Source organism: Oreochromis aureus, linkage group 3 (genome assembly GCF_013358895.1).
Source record: "Oreochromis aureus strain Israel breed Guangdong linkage group 3, ZZ_aureus, whole genome shotgun sequence".
Taxonomy (NCBI): Eukaryota; Metazoa; Chordata; class Actinopteri; order Cichliformes; family Cichlidae; genus Oreochromis; species Oreochromis aureus.
Window position 1 is genome coordinate 26,219,370 of NC_052944.1, and position 14,106 is coordinate 26,233,475.

The window sequence follows — 14,106 nt, forward strand, 5'->3', positions numbered from 1 at the left end:
TGCCAACTTGGATCTTCTTGTTCACCTAATTAGGATAATCCTGGAAGTCTAACGAAGAAATTCTGGTTTCAATGCCATGTATTTCTGCCTTCACCAAACACAGATATTCTTGTTGAGTAATCATACAATTCTTACTCCAGTGAGTTGAAAATTTACCTATATAAACAAAGGAAAATGTATGTTGTTATTATACTTGAAAAAACACTTAATAAATAGATATAGAATAAAACAAAGCACAATTCAATGTTATCTAAAAGCTTATTTATTTTGTTCAACAGTCTTTTCAGTACATTTCAGAATGTCATGGGTAGTAGGGTGAATTTCTGTTAAAAAAAAACAAAAAGAAAGAAAGAAAAGAAATAACAAACAAACAAAAACGTGTTGCCAGTTTCTTTTGAGAGACGTTAAAATTCCAGAGTCCAGAACCAAAAAGAAAAGTGTCCAGCAACTTAATAATTCATGCACACACACCCTGACCGTCTTGTAAAAGCTGAACATAACTATTGCACATTAAATAGGGTAGTGCTACAAACGATTGCCTATGCACCCAGACATTGACATTTTACACAGGCTTACTATGATGAACTATGGAAGTCAAGTTCTTAGAAATGTTACCATCAATGAAGAGGAAACTAACACTATAACAAATCTTTTAAAATACTACAAGACAAATTTTCACCATATATTCTCAACAATACAGATTCATCTGACTAAAATTTACATTTCGAATAATGATTTATCCACTTCACCTTCATATTGTCCGACCAGGCCAAAATAAGATGGCCTGAATTGCTTCAAAGGTAAAACTCATCTGCTTTGGATAATCAATGTTGAGGGCATACAGAAGGCCAAAGAGGTGTGCCAGGGCAGTAGAGAGATCTGGAATGTTATGTAGCACAATGTCCCCTTCCAACACAACTGCATGTTCTCGCACAGATGTATCAGCATCGTCATCTTGTAGGATGGTGAGGATGGCAACTGATGCACCGTTCAACACTGGTTCCAAAATGTCAGTGTCCTGAAGAAAAGTAAAATATGAATTATTGAAAGCTAAGAAAAACTAAAGACAAAACAAATTTCTAAAGATTTTAACTTTAACCTCTATACCATGCTGGTCGTTTGACCCATGGAGGTTTTAAGAAGAAAAAGCTTATTTTCTTTTAATTAATGCCACCTTGTGAGTTTTGTACAAAAATATTTTCTGCTATGGAACAACCACTAACAATGCCCAGCTGCTGCTCAGCAGAAAAAAAAAGTGAGAGTTATGACAGCTGCAATCCCCACTATAAAATTATCTGGACTGCACTGAGAAAGTGTACATTTCCATTTTGGATAAACTCATCCTTTAAAAAAATCTCATAGCAATTAGTTTTACTTGCATTACTTCTTTGTACTTACTAAGCACTTCAGGAAAACCTCTGTTGCATCTTCTCTTGAGGAAAATGGGCAGGCCTCTCAGTGCCCGTTGGACACAGTGTTGGATGTCTAAAGAGTATTCAGTGGAAAACAAGAATTTCAATTAGTGAAGTAACATGGTGTACTATACACAATGCAAAATCAGAACTCTCATAGTAATGAAAGTAAAGCACAGGTCAGACCCAGCAACACGCAAAACGCATACAACCCCAAAAAACAACAACACCACCATGTTAACAATTTTACTTTCGTTTTAGAAATTAAATAAAATACTGCCAAATAAGAACAAAGCAATGACTCATGACATTCATTTTACTGACATATCCACTGATGTGTTTTGTTTGAAGCCAACATCTTTTCAGTTTATGTTAAGAGAAAAGTATACTCTCTTCTAAAATGTCAGATAAAGGAGCACTTCACTCACCTGTTCATCAAGTTTATCCAGGAGGTCTTCCATCTCCTCACCAAGAGCTCCCTTCTTAGACCAGTACAGTTTCAGCAGGCCAGGCACAACTTTGTCAAGGGATGCATTGAAGGTCCCCAGGAGGTCTTTGCTTGTGATCCGATGAAATTTTCAGATATCTAAACAATACATTCACCAAAATATTGTCATTTATTCAGCACAGAAAATTCCTGGGTAGCTGTCTTGGACAGTCTGCACCATGTTATATGCCTGACTGTGTTATCAACAGCAAAGCCTACTTCAAAAAATCTCTCATGAATACGTCTTTTGCACAGGAATAGAAACACCCCCACAAAACCCAGTATCAATATGAAAATACATATTATGTTCTAAGTTGCACCAAAATATGTGACCAATCAGATTCTGTGACCTGCCTTAGTATTCTTTCCCTAACAATCTCAGACTATAGAAGTCCTATTTCTAGCACAAAAGAAAAAAAAAAATACATGCTAAGTCAAAATTATGAGATTGCCTTTCTGTTTCACAATTTCGATTTAGCATGGGGACTCTTGTACTGGCAGAAATGTTCAGGGTAAGGATTTCAATATAACACTGGCAAGGGCCTTGACTGGAGTGGTAGCACAAGATAATAAAGTTGGCCAATGCATTACCCCAGCAAATACCGTACTGCTTCAATATAAGTATAAATCATGCCCAATTTGAATAATAATTAAATTATAAATAAATTAGGACAGTCTTACCTCCTCAGAGGAAAACAGCGCAGGTCATCTCTCCTGGACCTCAGAAACCATAGGCTGACACTCCACGACCTCTCTCCGCCTGAGAGAAAATGTTTGCAATAATGAAACATTTCAATATAATGTAGAGAAAAAAAAGAGAAAAAAAGTTACGGATCGGACTCCCGATCCTTACTGCGCATGTGCAAAGTCGGACCATACAGATCGCGTCTACCCGTGGAATTGTACATAAAATCAATACTCCACCAACAAAAGGCTCTCAAAACAATACAATACTTTCCACAGCTTTGAAGGATAGGTCAGGTGTATCCTTCGTGGCCCACCCTATGCCAGAATTCATAGCCCAGCCGATTCTAGTTTCAAACAATGGCGGCAGCCACTTAGTTTTAATATTACTCTTATTACTCTTTCTGGGTCACAAAGTAAACTTTTAAGGTATTTTCAGGCGAGAATGTAGCTGTGTAAATTTCAAATATCTGCTCAGTTTATTAAGACAACACATTTTTGCAAAAATGCTTCTACGTTTTCGGAGACGTCTGTTACCACCAGCTTCGATAGCTAGCTGGGGATTCAAGGCTCGCTAGAGCAGCGAGAACAGCGAACTCCTGGCATATCATTTTCAACCCCCAGCGGTCCTTCGCTAGCTTAAACATGATATATAAGTCCCTTAGATGACTTAAATATGTTATTGTTTGGCTTTTTTTTCAGTGCTTTACTCGTTCCACCCTCCTGGGTCCTCAGGAGGATGCAGCCTAGCGCTTGTAGAAAATCCTAATAACAGATGTCGTTAGCTTACCTGCTAGGGCAAATGGCGGCAGCTCCCGCACCTGTCCAAAAAATGGTCAAATAATACACTCCAACTTCAGACCAGGTAAAATCCGTAATGGTTTAAAAAAATTGTAATTTTCATCCAACTTTGGCCACGTTTGTTCAAAGTTTCTTAGCAGGTTTTCAGTTCAGAACACATCGACAAACCACTATCACACAGTCTGCTCAGGCTCGTTTGGTCTAGTTCAAACTTATTCAGACCACGGCGTGTGCCAGTCACCTCACGGGGTTTCCACGGTTCCCAACTCGACTCAAAAATCTACTCAAAAGTTGATAATCTTTGTTATGCTCGCTAGAAAATCTTAGTTAGGACAACAATGGAAGAAATTTGTTGGGCAGACATGCTATTTTAGGTTGTAAATGGAAAGTTTTATTTCTAAGTCAGTTTAATTTGAAAACTTTACTCAAATCAACAATTACTACTTATCGTTTTTACAGTGTACCAACCTGGTGAAGCAGGAATCTGTGAAAGAGACAAATGTTATTACACATGTTTGTCATGTATAAATTGTTCCACTGATATTTTGTGTTATGACATCACATGATGTATATGATACATATACATGTATGTGTAAATAATTAAGGTGTATGTAGTAAATAAACTCTCTAATACAGCATGAAAAGAAGAGGCTCTTACACTTGGACTGTCTGCAGAGATACAACAAGAGCAGGAGAATAATAATGAGAGAGACTCCACAAACCAGTCCAACCATCAACCACACAGGAGATGAAGAGCTGTCACCTCCTGGAACAGCTGCTGTAATGACTAATGACAATTAAGTATTAATAAAATATAATTATATTGGATATTTTATAAATGTTCTCACAAAATAGATCCAGGTGACTTCAAAGTTAAAAGAGACTAGATCTAATGTTCCTTATAATAATGAAAATCATTTACAGAAATTGTCCTAATGGACCTACACCCATTTTCACACCTTGGCTCGTATGATTAAACAGAGGATCAATAAGGCAGCGGTCCCCAACCTTTTTTGCGCCACGGACCGGTTTATGCCCGACAATATTTTCACGGACCGGCAATAAGGTGTCGCGGATAAATACAACAAAATAAAAAACTAGTGCGGTACCGAAAAAACGCGAAGATTTATTCATAACACACGTGAAAAGACCCAGGAAAACCGAGTTAACGATAAAAACGATAACAAAATAACGCTGAAAACCGATAAAAACCCTGAAAACCATACGTTTCACACCTGAGCCTCAAACGACTCACGGACCGGGACCGGTCCGAGGCCCGGGGGTTGGGGACCGCTGCAATAAGGGGTCCATGTCCCTCTTGGGGGACACTCCCACAGAGCTTAAATCTGGGACTCTCCAAAATTTGACCCTACAACTGAAGAGGCTTCCAGACACTTTTCTTTCCAAGCTCCTTAGACTACGATGACCTGAATAACTGAGAACCTTCACAGACATTTACAGAAACACATCAAATGTTTTGATCCTGCTCACCTTTAACTGACATCCAGCTCTGTGCTGACTCTCTTCCTGAGTACTGACACTTGTAGAAACCTTCATCAGACTTTGACACTGCAGAGATCTTCAGCTCCCCTCGGGGATCATTTTGAATAAGTTTGTCATTGTGATAGAAAAACACATTGGAAAGTATTTTTTGTGTTTTCAAACTGCAGCTCAGACTAACAGAAGCTCCCTCAGTCACAGGATGAACAGGACTCACCAGGATAGGACCATTATCATCATCTGTGACACAATCACACAATCAGTCACATCAGCTGGTGCACACTTTTAGAAAAGCTGACATACAATAATAAGAACAGATTGTAAAAAATGCTTTTCATCATGAAAATCTGATTTTGTGTATCTATAACTGCTTTATGAGTCGTACTATACTATACATGCACTATTTTACATGTGACTGCTGTAGTAGTGACGTGTAGTTTGAAAAAAGTTGCAGGAGGAGAGGTGGGGCAGAGTATTTCATGGAGCTGTGCACAGTGCAAGTAAAATAAAGAAAGTTCTGCTGCTCTGAACTCCCTGACTGGTTCTGCAGTGAGGAGAACTCACACACAGCACAACCTTTGATACAGCTGCACCTTTTTAAATCATAATCTTTAAGAATAGCACTTTGATGATAAATGCATTGAGCTTTTTAGTAGTTTAAATAGAAGACAGAAAATATAAACACCTGTGTTGTCTTCAAATTTTGACAAACTTAATTATGAAAAAGATTGAGTGAAATGAGACCAACAATCAAGAATATTTTGATGCTTTCGTGCCTAAAGTTGTCTCAGATTTAAATTTTTGTTTGTTTTGCCACATAGAATTGCTTCAAATACAGCAAAGCTGGGACAAATGTTCATGTGACGTTTTCATTCAGATCCAAGAAGTAAATGTATAATAACATACTCTGTACAGTGATGTTGACTGCATTGCTGAACTCTCCTGATGCAGACTCACACCAGTACACTGCAGTATATGACACTGATGTGTTGATGTTACATGTGAATTCAGCCAGTCTCCCACAGCGAGAGTACGGTATGCTCTCCTCAGAGGTCTTCCTCACTCTCCACTCAGTGGAGTTTCCTTCACAGGTCAGTGATACAAAGTCAGAGGTGAAGTGTTGCACTCTGTCAGGACTCACTGTGAGAGACGCTGCTGAATGAACATCTGGAAACAACATGCAGTGAAGAGATAAAGCTCACAGATGTTAGCATTCAAAATATGATGATGAAAGTATTCCTTAATTTTTTTAGTTTTTTCATTCATGCAGTGAATCCTATGTATGCTCCAAGCAGGAAAACACTCTCCCAAATATCAACCCAGGCTGTATAACAGAGAATGTGCATCTTCTTTTTGTTCTGCATATTTTAATTTATATTTTATTGTGTTGTGGTTTGCAATGTTTTGTGTTGTGTTGCTTTAAATTTGTTCAAAAGGAAAAAACTGAAAATTTAAATAGTTAAAAGTTGAAATTTGAATAGTTGGTTTTTGTATTTTATAATTTATTTATGACATTTATTACGTTTATTTATTATATTTTATGTGGAGTAAATAAATCCGCTTTAAGGAAAAAAAAGCATCCAAAATTGCACTAAAAGAATCTGCAAAACAGTGAGGCCACTGAAGGTGAACCACGTTATACAGAGGGACCACCGTAATTGTGAAGATAAGTCACAACATACCCTTCGTAAATACTAACATATAGAGACCCTTACCAGCAATCATTTGTGTATTTTTCTTCACGGTTTGTTGACATGCTATACTTGACTAGTTGATATCGACATAACGGGGGGAAAAATCTGTCCACCTTCATAGTAGTGATTGACCGCAAAATAAAGCTACAGGAAATGTACAACTCTACATCCAGTCTTAAAACAGGAAATTAGGAGTGTGACCCCATAAACAACTTCCCTAAACCTGCTGGTCTGGAAGTCCAGCAGTTTATCTAAACAAAAGGCACTTAGAGTGAAACAGATGTACGTGTGTTTGCTATACCATATATCAGTAAGCGCAGATATAACCTCTCTCCTGACCTTAAGTTGTGTGTGCATGCCAGAGTGCTCTGGGAGGCACACAGAGTCTCCACAGGCTACTAAGGATCAAACCTCTACCAACATGACATTGATTATAAAACTCTAAACATATATGAGTAGATATTTCTAAGCATAAATGACAATCCACTATATAACCCTGACATTTTCCCTCTGTGGTCCTGAAGAAATTCTAGTTCCTAGTTTGTGTTTCTTAGTTTCTAGTTTTCTACTTTGAGGTTTTGGTTTGTTTTTTGTGAAGTTGACTTTTTATGGAAAGTCTCACAGCAATAAACGCTGCTGCTTTAAGTTCTTTCTATTTCATGAGTCCAGCAATTGGGTCCTACATCCTGTCTGCCACACAGCCCAACATTAAACCTTCATGTCACTTTCTGTGACACCACTACCAGCAATAAGCAGGTGCGTCTGCACAGTGGCATGGGGTGTACTAGATCATGTTTATTACAAGGCTTTCATAACATTATTTATCACATTGAAAGTTAAATAACATAAAATATGACATTAAATTCTGTTAAAATTTCAAAATATAAAAATAAAAGTATTCTTTCCGCAGGGCAATTAAAATGTACACAGCTCAGGAAAACTAAAAACCGCTGACCTGACCTGACACAAAAACAAAAAAAACAAAAAAAGATATCTAGCGTCCATCTGTAGTCAGTGTTTTTCTTGTATTTGTCAGAGCTGTTAACCTGCCTGCTGACATCTTTGTTTCTTTATTAACTATATTTGACTTTTTTTTATCTGAACACCTACCTGAGCACTAAACAAAGAGTCTTAACTGTGTAAATCCTGTCTGTGCACTAAGTAAAAATAATCAGTATAAACAGTAAGTATCTAAAGAGAAAACATTTAAAATCTCATTTATGTCTTTTCTTTTTCATGTTATCACATTAAATAAAAACTGAAAAAATAAGAAAAGGAAACAAGGAAATTCAGTTTGGTTTGATCACAGAGAGAAAGGAAAATATCCTGTTGTTCTTTTGAGGAGTTTTAATGTACACATATGTCAATGGTCATCATGGAGATGGGTTTTTTAATGGTCTAAATTTTGGTGAATAAAAATGATGACCTAACATGAGTTTATTGAAAGGACAGAGAGAATCAAACTGACCTGCAAACCAGACAAACTTTGGTTGACTGTAATAAGTGTGATATTCTGCGTCTCCTCTTCCAGCTCTGCACACATATCCTGCTGTCGATATCTGTTCATTAATGATGTAAAGGTTCTCTACAGTCTTTCTGCCATCAGGTAGCAGCTCATAAATGTAGGAGTACTCTGACAGATCAGGAACAGCTTTATACCAGTAGAAGCTCCATCCTGCAAACGGATGTTCAATTGCACATTTCAGAGTTACTATGCCGCCAGGACTCAGCCATGATGGAGACACAGTGAGGAAAGGACGGGGTTTATCTGTTCAAGAAAGATTTTCTCTTACTGTTTTATTTCATAACTCTGAATCCAGTTTCACAAAAATGTTGACTTACAAATATTTATTATGAACTTTAAGAGTGAGACCAGGGCTGGACTGGGACAAAAAATCAGCCCGGGCATTTTGACTAGAGACTGGCCCACCAGATATTATGGGAAAAACCATAAAGCCTTTGAATGAAAACAAACGTCGTTGTGACAGTGATGTACACTGTCTTGTTGGTATATATGTATCAATCTAGAACTTAACTTAAACCTACACCATCCTCCCTATTCTGGTATTCTAAAAAGTACTCAGCCGAAACCCAAAGACTGCTTGGTTTACCTCCTGAACTATCTACAACATATCGTGGAAACTTGAAATTAAGACAGAGAAGACTAGAGGTGAGACATGACCATTACTGAATATTAAAAATAATACATGACAGATTTAGTGATATTTTCATAAACTATTTATTTACCACATCAATAAACAGCATGGCAGGGCAAAATATTTATAACATGGCAACCTTTAAAAAGTGAAAGGAGACAGAAAGAGGTGAGAAAGAATAAAACTTCCTCACTCAAAACTTACCATCAAAACTTAATTTTGATGGTATTTTACACACAGTACTGGTACAGTATGTACAGGGTTCGTACGCTTTTTTCGGGGTCAAATTCAAGCACTTTTTAAGCACTTTCAAGGTCCCTTTTTAAGCTTTTCCAGCACACAGTTGCAGCAACTGTGACGTTCACTAGTAGAACTGACACACAAAACAAAACGACTACACTACACACTAACTACACAAGAAAACACACTAACTTGAGACTCCAAACATGATAAACATCACAAATCTCTCACGTATCAAAACTCTCTCTCTCTCTCTTTGTTGCTCACTCGCTCTCTCTCTTCCCAACAACCAAATACCACATGTTGCCGTATCATTTTTTGATTGGTCGACATGGTACATTTTTCCACCAATAGGGAAGGAGTGCTTTTTCTTTTTTCACTCACAAGCAAAGCGTGTTTGCTAGCGCTCTCCATAAAAAACGCCGGTTTTACCGTTTCTTCCCGGAGTAAACGCCACTGTTGTATTCAGAAACCCCCCCCCCCCCCAAAAAACATCGGTTTTACGTGACCTATCAACACAATTTAAAAACTGGTATATAGCTTGAAGTCCGCACGTTCGACCAAAGTTGAAATGGAGACTCTGGGTCCGTCGACCCCAGAGGGTTAATCAGAAAGCCTTAAGTTAGCTAGTTATGTATCGGGCTAATGTTTAAAGCTTTCACTTGAGTAAATTAACTCATATTACTGCTAAGTAATGTTAGCTAAGTTCACAGCATATTCCGTAATAGCGCTGCCATACTGCATCACACTCAGTGCATTTCAATCATTTCTCCAGCGAGTTTGATAGCTAGCAAAATAATAACCATAATTAAAAAAATAGCATGTGTAACGTACGCATACTGGAAAATTATTAACTAGCACTCACCTATCATGCGACTGGAGAACGCAAACTCCGCCATTGTTGTTTTCCATCAAACACTCATTAAAACAGCAACCTACAGGTATGTTAGCGCACTCATCCCCGACTGTCCGAGGGAGGCGGGGTCTATATTGAAACAGGCGCAAAGGCAGCCCAGGCGGGAAATTTTGCTTTTATGTCTCATTTTATTTCTCTATCTGATAAGAAAACAATTCAATCAGATAGCTATTTATTGTGAATGAAATACAGTTACATTTTCAAGCACTTTTAAGCACCACATCTGAAATTCAAGCACTTTTCAAACCTTGAAAAGACGACATTAGAATTCAAGCATTTTCAAGGATTTCAAGCACCCGTACGAACCCTGTATGTAGAAAATGTGGGAAAATACTGGCATCATATACAGTACTTACTTCTGAAGAAATTATGTTGGGACCCTGAAAAAAATTACTATGTACAATAATGGATTTCTATACATTTGACATCAGATGAAAACTTTGGTTGTATGATTCAGATAATTATTTGTTAAAAGCTAGAAATTTTAAATGAGAATAAGAAAGAAACGTGTTTTTGTGCCCCCTTTCCTGTTAATGCCCTACCTGGCCCCTGGCAAAACTTTGCAAGACCCGCCCCTGCACAGTTACCAGCTGTCAGCTACTTAGAAAAGGATCCTGGTGTTATTTGTCTCCCAGAAACAGTTCATAACTTCCCTTTAACCCTTCATCCCTCCAGCAAACATCAGCTGATACTAGAAATTAATATTAAATAAATTCTAACAACAGCTCGTCAAATTTAAAGGTGCTTCTGTTGTTTAACGCGACCTCCGCTGGTTTGCTCTTTCTGACGCAGAGAGAAAAGCCGATCAGCTGATCATTGATCAGCTGATCGGGACAAATCGCGTTGCTTTTCACCTCAACTTTAAAGTTCGACCTCCTCGGCTGTAATTGGTCCAGCCCAATCCATGATGACCAAGTGGCCAATACACCACTATTCATTTATACCGTTGAAAAAAAGAAAGAAAGAAAGAAAACCCCATCGGCCCATAAAAACGAAAAATCACGAGCGGCCCACCGGGCAAATGCCCGGTATGCCCGATGGCCAGTCCAGCTATGAGTGAGACTATCTAAACATGCCAAATATCTCAACATGTACTAATAAAAACACATTTTTACAAACTGTTTCTATTTCCAGGTTAAATGAACTATGACTCTACTTACTGTCAGAAACTGTCAGTGTGACTGAATCACTCCACTCTGTTGTTTTATCCTGTGAACTTTTCATTCTGCCCTTACAGCGATAGTTTCCACTGTTGGATGATGAAGCAGATATAATCTTGTATTTAGTTTGATTTGGAGGTTTTATGGTGCTGTTTGTTTCCCACTCATAATCCCACTCAGTGTCTCCTCCATGGATCTCACATCTGACAGTGATCGTCTCTCCTCTGTATATCTCAGACCAGTTTGGATACAGAGTCACAACAGGCCTGTTTGACACTGTTAATGTTCAAGGAAGTACAATAAAAACACACAAATAACAAAAGGTTCAGTTACTATTCGATGCAGTGGTTTGTGAGAAGTTACATTTAAACTTAATAGTTGTGTCAATCCTGTTGTGGCATCTGCTTGGCCAGAGTCATTGTACAAGAAGTACTCCGAAATACACTGTTGATCAGCATGATGATTTTTTTTAATATTATAAGAGATATATAGAGCATAAATAGACATGCACAATCCTTTTAGTCTACCCTCCACCACCACTTCTTCTTTTTTTTTAACCAAGAGTATAAAGGTGGTATAGAAGTGAATTATTCTAAGCATCGTCATCTTAAATCCAAATTAGTCTGATACATTTGATGTAAACCAACACTGATCCTAAAGACCACAACATCAATAAAAATAAAATACATACAGGACAGTACACTGAGATAAACTTTTTATTTGATACGAATTACTGAGTATTTTCATGTCTTGCTCTCCTTGTGAAATACAACAGCTGGACCTTGAGCTAGCAACACACTGAGACAAACTGCACACAAACAGTGTGTGTGTTTGCTGATGTTTGTTGAGCTGAGAGAAATCCAGCATTTGAAATTACCTGACAACTGAAAAACGCTACTTCCTTTATGTTTGCTCCCGTTCTACAGTACTAGCAAAATCTTATAAACTAACAAGATCAAAATATACAGATATTCAGTGTTAGGCAAGTTACTTTGAAAAAGTTATTAATTATAGTTAGTAGTTACTTCTCAAAAAGTAACTGAGTTACAATATTTATAAGTAACTAATTACTAGGAAAAATCACTATTGCATTACTTTAAAAAAAAATGTTTAACCCTCTGGAGTTCAGGATATAATCACGGTTCTGGATCAGTTTGACCCAGCTCTTTCTGTTTCTTAGGTTTTGGTGTTTTTTCTGAATTATGATTTATTTTCTGATTATTTAGTGATACTGTTTTGATTATTGATATTATCGCAGATTTAGTTTAGGGTTAAGTCTGCGTCTTTGTGATCTGTTTTATGTTTGTTTGTGTTTGTTTGACTTTGGGACCTGAAGCAGACGGAGTTTTAAACACAGATTACTCCACGAGGCTCCTGACTATGGCAGCCATAATGCCCCGACAATCAATCAAGCGGTGCGGCTTCGTAGCTTACCAAAGTCAGACTAAAACATTTTTTGACAGATTTTTGTACCGTGTACCACATAAAATCTGTTCGAGGTCAGTAAGCACAACCAGAATTCATACATATGGTGCACCAGATTATAAGGCACACTGTCGATTTTTGAGAAAATTAAAGGATTTTAAGTGCGCCTTATAGTGCAGAAAACACGGTAACATGAAGGGTCTTATTTAGAGTATAGGAGATAACAGCAACAAAAGAAAACTGTTTCCTACCTTCAGCATATCCATAGATGACAGTAGCAAGCACTAAAATAATGAATAAAACCTCGTCAGGCATACAACTCAGAAAATCTAAATGAACATGTAGTAAATATAAAGTAAGGCTTTTGTTAATGAATCAGTGCCATTCAAACTGTCAGACATCTACTTACAGAAAAAGCCGGCCATGCAGAGCAAAGAGTGCCCCATCATCACAGCCTGCTGCACTCTGATCCACAGATCATCTGAAAACAGTTTTACTTTGCAGAAAAGGAGGAAGTTGAGTTTTAGTGAAATGTGAGCAAAGCAATTCTCATTTAGTGGCACCATTAGCTAATAGTTAAACTATAGACAGTGTGTATGAGGAGGTTGTTTTTTTTTCCTTTTTTTAAAATACAGTGCCCTCTATGTATACATATATTATGCGTAGTCTTACAGTTAATTCTGGGGAAGGAGTTGATGAATATTTGAAAACTGATGAAAATTGCCAGGAATAATTGTTAGGTAAAAGACATGAGCAAAGAGAAGTTAATCTTCATCTAATATGACCATGTAGAGAAATGGCTTTTTGAGATAAATATGTTGCTGCACATCTGCCTTTTGAAGTCACAATTCTTGTTTCAGTCTCTTGCAAGAACATCTAATGTTGCCAGAAACTGAATGTGCTGCAATTGAGGCAATTGTAATGCCTTAGCTTTTTAAAGATTTGTGTGCAGCTTGGTGTTTTTGAGTTTTCAATAACCACACCTTTGACTTTTGTTTATTTTATAAAGCATTACGTAAATGAACAATAAATACAGAGTCTTGCTAAACTGAAAAAGGGACTCTGTTGTACTCATTTTAAATGTATTAAATTTAAACTTATTCCCATGGGAGACATGAATGAAAACTTTAAATTGTAGTTACAAAATATTTTTTAATTTAATTATTAAACATTTTACTGTTCTTTTAGTCAAAAGTTACATGTCAAATGTAATCAAAACACTGGAGTTCTGATAACTTTCAGCTTTTAAGTTCATCAATTTAAAAAAAACTCAAGGCAATCAGTTGCCTCAGTTTTTGTTTTGTTTTTAAGCTCGGCTACCTTCTTTGAACTTACAGTGTGGTTGATTCTGTTCATCTGGACATAGCATTTTTAGTAGTAAAAATGTTTTGCCACTACTCCAAGTGACTTGACACCCAGAATCAATTTTGGGGGTTTTCTTAACCTACATGAGCATGCATGAAGACAGTGTGGTTTTAAGTTTGGTTGAGACCTAAACACAGGAAATGACTCCGTGTGTTGTTGAACTAAAACTAAAGATCTGCATCTTTAAAAAGAAAAAACTAAGAGGGCAAATACATTCATAGTTAAATTTATTATCCGTTAGTACATCAAAACAAATATTTTTTTTG

At 37.2% G+C, this 14,106-nt stretch overlaps 1 long non-coding RNA gene across 1 annotated transcript; it reads right to left on the minus strand.

The window, feature by feature from the left end:
• Nucleotides 1–602: 602 nt before the first annotated feature.
• LOC120439078 lies at nt 603–1,904 on the minus strand. The gene is made up of 3 exons (XR_005612365.1): nt 1,841–1,904; nt 1,399–1,485; nt 603–1,018 (listed from the first exon to the last, which is right to left on the minus strand). It is a non-coding gene; the product is annotated as an uncharacterized LOC120439078 (long non-coding RNA).
• Between the last annotated feature and the right edge of the window lie 12,202 nt (nt 1,905–14,106).